The sequence below is a fragment of the Camelus dromedarius genome, chromosome 10 (genome assembly GCF_036321535.1).
Source record: "Camelus dromedarius isolate mCamDro1 chromosome 10, mCamDro1.pat, whole genome shotgun sequence".
Lineage (NCBI taxonomy): Eukaryota > Metazoa > Chordata > Mammalia > Artiodactyla > Camelidae > Camelus > Camelus dromedarius.
Genome location: NC_087445.1, coordinates 21366195 through 21375790, shown reverse-complemented (window position 1 = coordinate 21375790; position 9596 = coordinate 21366195).

The window sequence follows — 9596 nt, the reverse complement described above, 5'->3', positions numbered from 1 at the left end:
ATGTTTGAATATTGAAAGATAGGACAGAGTTTACAGGGGGTTGTTGACTATACAACAGAAAGAAGGGACAATTTGTAGTAAGTTTCCTTATAGCTGAAGGGAAGGGAAGGTTAGACCTAGAGCCCCATGGAGGTGCTGCCCTTAGAGAGAAAACAGAAGGAGAGAATAGTTGTGTATATAAGCAGATTTGGTGGGAAAAGGTAAACGTAGAAGTTGTTCCCATTCTGCTGATTTGGTTTTCTCTGTAAAGATGGAATTCTATATGCCCTGTTGAAAGGCAAAGAGGTGAAAGAGTAGCTGGAGGTTTGGAGAAAGTTTCAAATAGTCATTGTAGGGGTTGAAATGGAGTGGGAGTGAATGGACCAGGAGGATTGATGGGCAGTGTTGAGAGTCCATTTGAGGTGGGTGAAGATGATAACCCTCATCTCTTCCATTCTGTGGCTTTCCCCTGCTTTGCTTGGCTCATATAGGGCAGGCACTGAGAAAGCAGATAACTGAGTTTGTTTTGAGTTGAAGTGTGAATAAAAGTCCAAGAAGCCAGGGTGTGTGGGGTATTGAAAGAATGTTATTGAAATGATGGGCCCTGGAAAAAAGATGCTGTATAAAAAGGGATAGGAAGAGAAGAGAGGACTGAAGAAAGGATTGGGACATAGTCAATGGAGTAGAAGTGCCCTGAGATCAATAAGGAGACCCAGAGTTAGACTTCAAATCAAATAGTCTAATGTTCTAATGGGGTGATTCTTTAAAAGGTCAGACTCATGATGTCAAAACATCTCCTGCTGCAAGCCTCAAATGAAAGGGCTTATGGTCCAGAGCAAGAGGTCTGGAAAGACTGGAACTAGGGTGAGATAAAGAACTATCGGTGGTGGCTGAGGTCTTCTGATACTCCATGTGTATTCTAGCACCTGAAGAATTCGACATTTTTAGTCCTTGTGTTACAGTGAGGTCATTAAGCTGTTAAGTAAAGACATCTGTTTTAAAGCATCCTCCCTAAATTTTATGCAGTGTCAAGGAAACTTGATCTTCAGTGGATAATGAGAATACTTTCTTCCATTTCATTTGGTTATTCCTTGAACTGTCAATGATGTATATTGATTGGAAGGTAATTGAAGAACCTATAGATTTTTAAGCAGACTATGAACAATCAACAAAATCAGACTATCTGCTAACATTTGAGTCTGGTGTCAAGAATCTGGACTTGAACCTCTGGTATGGAAATGCTCTAATGGGGCACAATCTTCTCATAATATATAGAACAAATAATGCTTTCCTTCTCCTCTCTGGTTTTCTGAACACATGTTGTTCTCCAGGAGGTGAAATGCATCTCCAGGAAGCCTTCATCACCTCATGGCTGGTTTACAGCAGCATCTTCTTAGCTGGTCTCCCTCCTTTTGGACTTTCTACTGCCTTTTTACCGTATATTTAACTGCCCCATTATTTAACTTCCTGTTTCCTTTACCTCCTTGTATCAAGGAATAGAGTCTCACTCTTTTCTTTCCACTCTGAGGTAGGAATAAATTTATCTGCTTCTTAAGTGATTTATCCAATGCCCCCCACTTAATTTTCTTGGGCTTTAGTTTCTTCACCCATTTAAAAATAAAAATATGGCTATTGAACTAGATGGCCAAGCTCTGGGGTTTGGGGTACATAGCTGGACTAGAATTCCCTTCTAATCCTGAAATTCTGTTGCTGTATTTCCATCCAGGGCCTGCTTCCAATCCTGTTAGTATAGCCATTGAGCTTCAGAATTCTCCTATGTCAAATTGGGATAATCTGCACCCATCTTGATGGCTGTTTGAAAGCTTAATTCAGTTACTGTTGCCTAGCTCTGCCACCTTGCATGCCAGTGTGGATTCTCTTCTTTATTCCAGCCTGGTACTTTAGGTTACCTGGTATTTTAGGACCACCACCTCACCAAGCACAGCCTTGCCTTTTGCTGTTCAACTTTGTGACTCAAATATGCCAGCAAGGCCAACCACTTGCAGTCCTCCATAGGAACACTTTCCTATTTCCAGCCTCTGTGGTTTGTGTTCTTATATTTTTGTGCTTGGTTTTGTTTGCTTTTTACTATCTTCTCCTCCCCTGTTCACCAGTTCAAGGTGAAAACCTTGCCCCAAATCCCTTTTTCAGAAAAGATCTGTAAAGATTTTGGCCATCCAGCTTTGACTTTCTGAGGTTTTAAGCTCAAAGGGAGTTTTTTGTTTTTTTTTTCTCTACTTCTGATTTTTTTCTTTTATATCTTGGGAATTCAAATATACACATAATGAGTAAATAGATGAATGCTATGAAGCAGCTCGTTTACCATATACAAGAACAAAATCTCCATATTCTGGACACAGATGCTAATGCTGGCACTTATAATGTTCATTTCCTATAGGCATTTGTGCCCTGACCGTTCCTCTCCTTGTCAGTGGTTTGTGTCTGGTCTGTTTACGCAATTAAAATGGGCCAGATCCCAGTCTGTCTAGGTCACTGACCGGCTACAATGTTTAAGCACAGAGCTTGGCTTTTGGAATATGTGGATTGAATGAATAGTTGCTAGGGAGTATGGCCGCATCCTCATTTTATGCTGGGCTCATCCCAATGGGTGCACGTGGGAACTTCACAAAAGTTATTTCACCAGCACTGGGCTGAATCCTCTTATCATACGGAGTTTACTGAAGTGGGGCCAGTTCTCCGCCTCTCCTAACTTCACTGCCAATGTTCGAGAGGGGTGGAGTGGCCTGGAAGATGGTTGGAGAAGGGTGGGGAATTTGCTTTCTTACAACGATGCTTTGGGAGACTGGCTCTGGAGCTCCAGGTTTTCAGGAAGAGATGAGCCAGTGGAAAAGAGCTTCAAAAGGGCAAGAGGTATGTTATCTGTTACAAGAAAGCCTGGAAGTCTCAAGTCTAACTAAGAACCCGGCCCACACTGAAGAAGGGGACGCACTGGCTTGCCCCCAGAAATCCAGTGGCACAAGAATATAACAAGCAAAGTCATTCTCACTCAACCCCTATTGTGGACCCCTTACACGTGTCCCTACTTAGCTGTGATGACTCCCCAGACCCAGGTGGCAAAACAAATTAACTCCACGGGAGAATCTCTCTGCGCACGCCCAGAGTTTGTTTCCCTACGGACAAACACACCAAACCATCGTGTGGGATCGTGAGTTCCTTAATCATCGCTCCTCTGCATACGCACAAACTCTTCTCTACTCCCTGGAGGGTCTTCCGTGGTTCCCAAGGTGGCTGCAGCGCGCCCGGCTCCAGGTAAAGCGCGCAGGGAATGGCCCTGGGGACTCGTTCCGGGGAAGGCGCCAGCATCTGGGGTGAGCCTTCCCTTCTCAACCCGCGCTCTCCTAGGGCAGGCAGGGTGGCATTCCAAACGCAAGCAAGGTGTGCAACGCAAAATGCTCCCTTTAAAAAGAATTAAATAGAAAGCCAGCTCCTAGTCCCGCTCTGGTTTCCTAAAACGCGCACCGCCGTCGCTGCCCCGGCGGCTGGGTGTCTGCGCTCCCCGCCTTCACTGGGCTGACACAGGAGGGGAGGAGCAGGAGCTGGAGGGGGTGCTGGGGGTGGGGGAGCGCGAACCATCCCGAGCCAAGACAAGCAGCACATTCACAAATAACGCCCCCACCCCCAGCGCACGCGCTCCCATTCAAAGCCGCCCGGCTCCGCGGCCGCAGGGCGGTTCTGAGGACGCGCGGCGGCCCCAGCGCAGCCCTGCCCCGCAGGCGCACATCCCGAGTCCGTCCGCCGCCGAGCCCCGCAGCCCGCGCGGGAGGCGGCTACCGCTCGCAGGGAGGGGTCTCGTCCGGGACTCCCCTCCTTCCACGCCGGGGGCCCATGGCCCGGCTGACTGCGTCCTGGCGCTCGGGGCTCCTGGCCCGCATCCTCGGCGGCACCTGGTGCCTGCTCTGTGTCGCCGGACAGGTAGGGCAGTTCTGAGTGTTTCGGGTCCTTCCCCCTCCTGGGACTTTCTTCTAAGTTGTGCTACAGCGGGAAGTGCTATAGCTTGGGGCGCGCTCTCTCCGATCAGGGTCTGTCTTAGGGTTGCACCGCCACCCGCCACAAGAGCTGGGACAGGTGGCGCGGGGTTGGGGCTAAGACAGCCCCTCGCGGCGAGACCCTAGCTGGCGGGATCAGACCCTACGCTGAGCCTCTCTGCCCAGCCTCCTGAGGCCGCATCCCGGCTTCCCGCCCACGCCGGGGTCCTGCCTCCAGCTGGGCAGAGTCGGGGAGAGGAGGTGGCGCCTGAGCCGGGGTGCGGCCTTCTCCCAGGGAGCCGGCGACCCTGCATCCCTTCCGGGCGGTCCTTCAAGGAGCCTCCTCTGTCCTTCCTGGCGTTGGCTTGGGCGGCTCCGGGAAGGCTTGGGCCTTGCCAGGGAACTTCTGATAGTGTCACTCTAGGGCCACCCGCATCCGAGAGTCGGGGGCGAGGCGCTGTAAGGTGTGCAGACGCAGGACCAGGTGGGCTCCAGGATGCTCTGTAGCGGAGAAGTGGCTCCCCCGCGGGTGCACGAGGACTCCTCTTCACCACGCCCCCTCCGAATGCTCCCAGAATTTTCTCCTGAACCAGATAGAGTGTAGGAATTGGGGAGCTCTCCTGAGTGGGTGGCTCAGGCCCCGAGGTAGAGCAGAAGGGCCCTGGAAGGATGTCTAATTCACAGGCTGCTTGGCTAGGGGCTAGAAGCTAGGGTTTATTACTCAAAGACCCTGGAGGGAAACCCTGCTTAGGGAACAGGGTTGGGTAGGGGGTCAAACTCGTGATGCATGTGGTGTCTTCGGTTTTCACACTTTCCAGCGTAATTTAACATTTGATTAAAGCTCACGAGTTAGGCAGTTTGTACATAATGTAGCCTACATAGATTTGCTTTTCACAGGATTACTTGGGTAATTCTGGGAAGATGCCCAAATACTCTTGGCCAGAATTATCGCCAGATAGCCTCCCTTTCCTCTGTTTTGCTCATGGAGACTTGTCCAAATCGGGGGATTTCCTTCCCTCACTTAAAGTTTTGAAACTTGTTTTCAGATCTCTATTTTAATGGTCATTTTGATTGCAATGGTGTGCTTTCAGAGGCTGAGTGAGGACCAAGAATGAAGGCTGAAAAGGGCCCAGAGCCCGCTGGAACCTGACAGGCAGGGACTACCTTAATAGGTGATGGATCTTTTCAACAGGGAACACCTGCTTAATTTGGAGTCTGAAAAACCCTTGCAAAAGCTTTACTTAATTATCAGCCAGTTTTATTCCCAGTATGCTTTGCTCCAGCAGCAGGACTTCTTAGAGGTGGCTGTACATTAGCATTGCCTATGGGGGCTCTTGAAACTGCTTGGGCTGAGCCCCCAACCCCAGCTGGATTGCATCACAATCCTTGGGGGCATGGTGATGAGGTCGTGGCATCGGGACTTGTAAAGCTCCTGGCGAATTATATTGTGCAGGTGGGTTGAAAACCACTGTGTAAAAATGACCTGCTTTACATTGACCTGTAAGAACTATAGAATTGGGAGCCCAACTGGAAACTCAAAAAAGGATGGTAAAGAGAGACTAAGAGACATGCTAGGGAGAGAGTCAATGTGGAGCTTCAAGTGCTGGCTCTGTCCCTAACTAGCTGTGTCATTTTGGTCGAGGCCCTTAACCTTGCATTTCCTCATCAGTAGTGAGCATGTTGGCCTATGTTCTTGAAGGTACTGCCAGCTCCAACAGCAGGCAGGTCAGCGTCTACCCCAAGTCAAGACAGAGCGCCTTGTGTCTTATTTTAAAACAATCCTAGGGGTAGAAAGTCTGCCTTACCCTGAGATTTCAGTAAATTATCTGGTAATATTTGAATCCAGCAAAGATGCTAAAGATGCAAAGATGCATAATGTAGTTTCGTACACTTGAGTGGTTTTTTTTTTTAATACTTTAATACTCTGCCTTTTTGTTTGTTTGTTTAAACACTGCTTGTTTAGACCTACTTCAAATCATTCAGTGCCTTCTTGACATTCAGGACAAACTGATTTCCCCAGTATTTCACACCTGTTCTTCCTTGCATCTCTTCTCACCCAACTTCCTTCTGGATGAAGATGATGAAAGGAGATGTGAGCCTTGTGTGTGTGTTGAAAGTGGTTTATTGTTTAATTCCAAATGACTTTTTCTTGTTGCAATGGGCAGGGCTAGTCTCCACATGTGAGAAGCCTGACTAAACTTGTCAGGTAAGGGAGAAGAGAGAGTTGAAAGTGGTAGATGGGGTCCGTATCCTGGTGGAATGCAATACACTTTAGAGATAACTTAGTCAGGTGATGGTTGGAAGCAGCTGATCTTGCAACATAATTTAACACTTTTTTTTTTAAAACCACATGGGTGGGTGTTATACCTAATAAGTGAATTAAACAGACCAAAAACTTGAGGATACTTAATATCAGATCAAGAAGAAATCAAACCCCTAGCCAGTGACAAAGGATTTGAGCTTATTTGAAATGTATACACTGTTTAAAATCTTCTAAAAATCTGAGCACACAGTGCATGAAGATATGGGGACGAGTTATCAGACCTCTTGTATATGTTGTGTCCATAGTTAAAGGTGGTTTTGTGTTCAAGAGCTTCTCACTCCCTAAGCTGAATTACACCTGAGCTATATTCTCCAAAGAACAATTTTAATGCAAATGAAAATTACTTGGAAACCTCAGCATTTCTCTTTTCTTCTCACTGAATTTCTACCCTCAGGGGTTATTTCCCTTTCCTTCTGTCCTGATAGAATTACCCTCCTAACTTGTAAGACTTTTTTTCTCCCTGTGCAACTGGAAGGCAGCTCACTCTTTACGTTCTTATGAAACTGATTATTTTACTGATAACAATTTCATTTCATCAACTGAACTCAAATTTATCCTATTGCCCAAATTGCTCCCAGGTAAGGAAGTACATAATTAACTGTTTTAACCACTAGGGGTTACCAGCTACTTAATGATTTCTACAACCCATCTGCAGCAATCCACTGGAAAAATAACCAAGTTTGCTGGAGACGGTTTGTGGCTAGGTCAGCACAAATCCATGACTATTGTTAAAAATGTTGCTTAGCAGCAATTCATGTTCTTTTGGTGGTACATCAGTGACAGTTTATTCAAATACTAAGAGTGAATATTTTCATTTACTATGGCATTCTAAATTGTATCCTTGTTAGGAATTCAGTAATGAGATAAAAAACAGGATACCTGGAAAGAATTTGTGCCTTTGTGGGTACCTGATTTTTAACTAAAGACCTTAAAGGAAAGATTTTCTTGTCTCTTTTGTTATTCTCTGGTATGTTTTGCTCTTATTATTTCTTTTCATTTCTGCTTTGATAATAATTCTGCATGGTTAAAAAAGTACTAGTAAGGACTTATAAATAAATATAAGCCTACTCTTTCTCCTAACATTAGATCCTATGGCCCAAAGGCAATCTGTTTGTTTTGTATTATATTAAGATATAATTGACATACAGTAAATTGCACATATTTAAACTCTACAGTTTGCTAAGTTGTGATGTATATATACACCCATGACACCATTAAAGTTTCCTCATTACCCTCTTTGTCCCTTCCTGCCACCCTTTCTCACACCCTGAATCAGCACACAGTTACCTACTTTCTGTCACTATAGAAATGTTTGCATTTTCTTGAATTTTATGTACATAGAATCATAGAGTAGGTACCCCTCCTTGCCCCTTCCTTTTTTGTTCTGGCTTTTATTTTTCACTCAGGATAATTATTTTGAGATTATCAATACTGTAGCATGTTTCAATAATTTGTTTCTTTTTATTCCCAAGTAGTATTATATTGTATGGATATACCACAAATTGTTGTCCATCAACATTCACCTATTGATGGACAGTGTGGTTCCAGCTTTTGGCTATTATAAAGAAAGCTGCTATGAAGACTTGTGTGTAAGTCTTTGTATGGTCATGTAGTTTCATTTGCTTCAGGAGCAGAATGGCTGAATCATTGGTAGGTATATGTTTAACTTTTTAAGAAACCGTCAGTTTTTCAGAAGGTTGTACCATTTTACATTCTTACTAGCAATTTATGAGAGTTCCAGTTCCTCTGCATCCTTGCCAACACCTGATAAGGTCAGTCTTTTATTTTAGCCATGCAAATCAGTATAGTAGCAGTTTGTTCTGAGTTTTAATGTGGAGTTCCCTAATGATTAACAATACAGAGCATTTTTCATGGATTTATTTAGAGTATGAGTGTGTGTATATATATTTACCTTCTTTGGCAAAATATCTATTCATATATTTTGCCCATTTCTTATTGAGTTGTTTCCTTATTAAGTTATGAGAATTCTTTATGTATTCTGGCTATAAGTCCTTTATCACATTACCATTTGCAAGTATTTTCTCCCAGCCTGTGGCTTGTCTTTTTGTTTTCTTGACAGTGTCTTTTGATGGGCAGAAGTTTTTAATTTTGATGTAATTGAACTTACTGTTTATTGGTAGAATGCGTTTTTGCTCATGTTCTTCAGAAATATTTACCTAACTCAAGATCTCAGGGGGTTTTTTCCCCTAGAAGTTTTATTATGCATTATATTTATTGTCTATGTTTTATTTTGAGTTAATTTTGTATGTGATGCAAGATATGGGTGAAAGTTCATTTTTTGCCCATGAATTTTCAATAATAAGATTTTTTGAAAGGACTTTTTCCACTGAATTGCCTTTGAACCTTTGCGGAAAATTAGTTGTCTATATATGTGGGTCTGTTTTTGGATCCTCTATTTCAGTGAACTGCATGCCAGTTGTTAGGCTGGTACTACGTGGTCTTGAGTACTGTAGCTTTACCCTAAGTTTTGAACTCAGGAAGTGTGATTCCTCCAGCTTTGTCCTTCATTTTCAAGAATGCTGATTTGACTACCCTATATAAATTTTTAAATGAGTTTGCTAACCTTTTCTTTAAATGTAAACAGGGATTGATTGGGGGTGTTTTAATCTATAGATCTATTTTGATAGAAGTAGCCTCTTAACAGTATTGAGTTTCATGATCCCTGAACATGATATACCTCTCTGTTTAGGTTTTCTTTAATTTCTCTAAGCAATATTTGGTAGTTTTTAGTGTATAGGTCTTGTATTAAGTATTTCATGTTTATGATACTGTTTTAAATGGCACTGTTTTAAAATTTGTTTCTGATTTTTCCTTGTTAGTATATAAAAACACATTTGATTTTTGTTTATTTTTCTTATTTTCTGCAACCTCACTTAGTAGTTGTAGTATTTTGGTATATTCCATCAGACTTTCTACACATATGATCATGTTACATACAAATAAAGACAGTTCTTTTCTACCAATCTGGATGCCTTTTATTTCTTTTTTTGTTTCATAACATTGGCTAGAACCTCCAGTACACAGTTGAAAGGAAGTGAAATGAACAGATAACCTTGCCTGTTCCTGATCTGAGGGAACAATAATTTAATGTTTCACCATTAAGTGAAGGTTTTTCGTAAATTCCCTTTATCAGCTTGAGAAAGGTTTTTTTTTTTTTTTTTTTTTTTTTTTTTGTATCAGAAATGGATCCTGGATTTTTGTCAAAAGCTTTTTTCTGCATCTGACTATTTTTCCTTTATAGTTTGTCAACATGGTGAATTCATTGCTTGATTTTTGAATGTTAAATT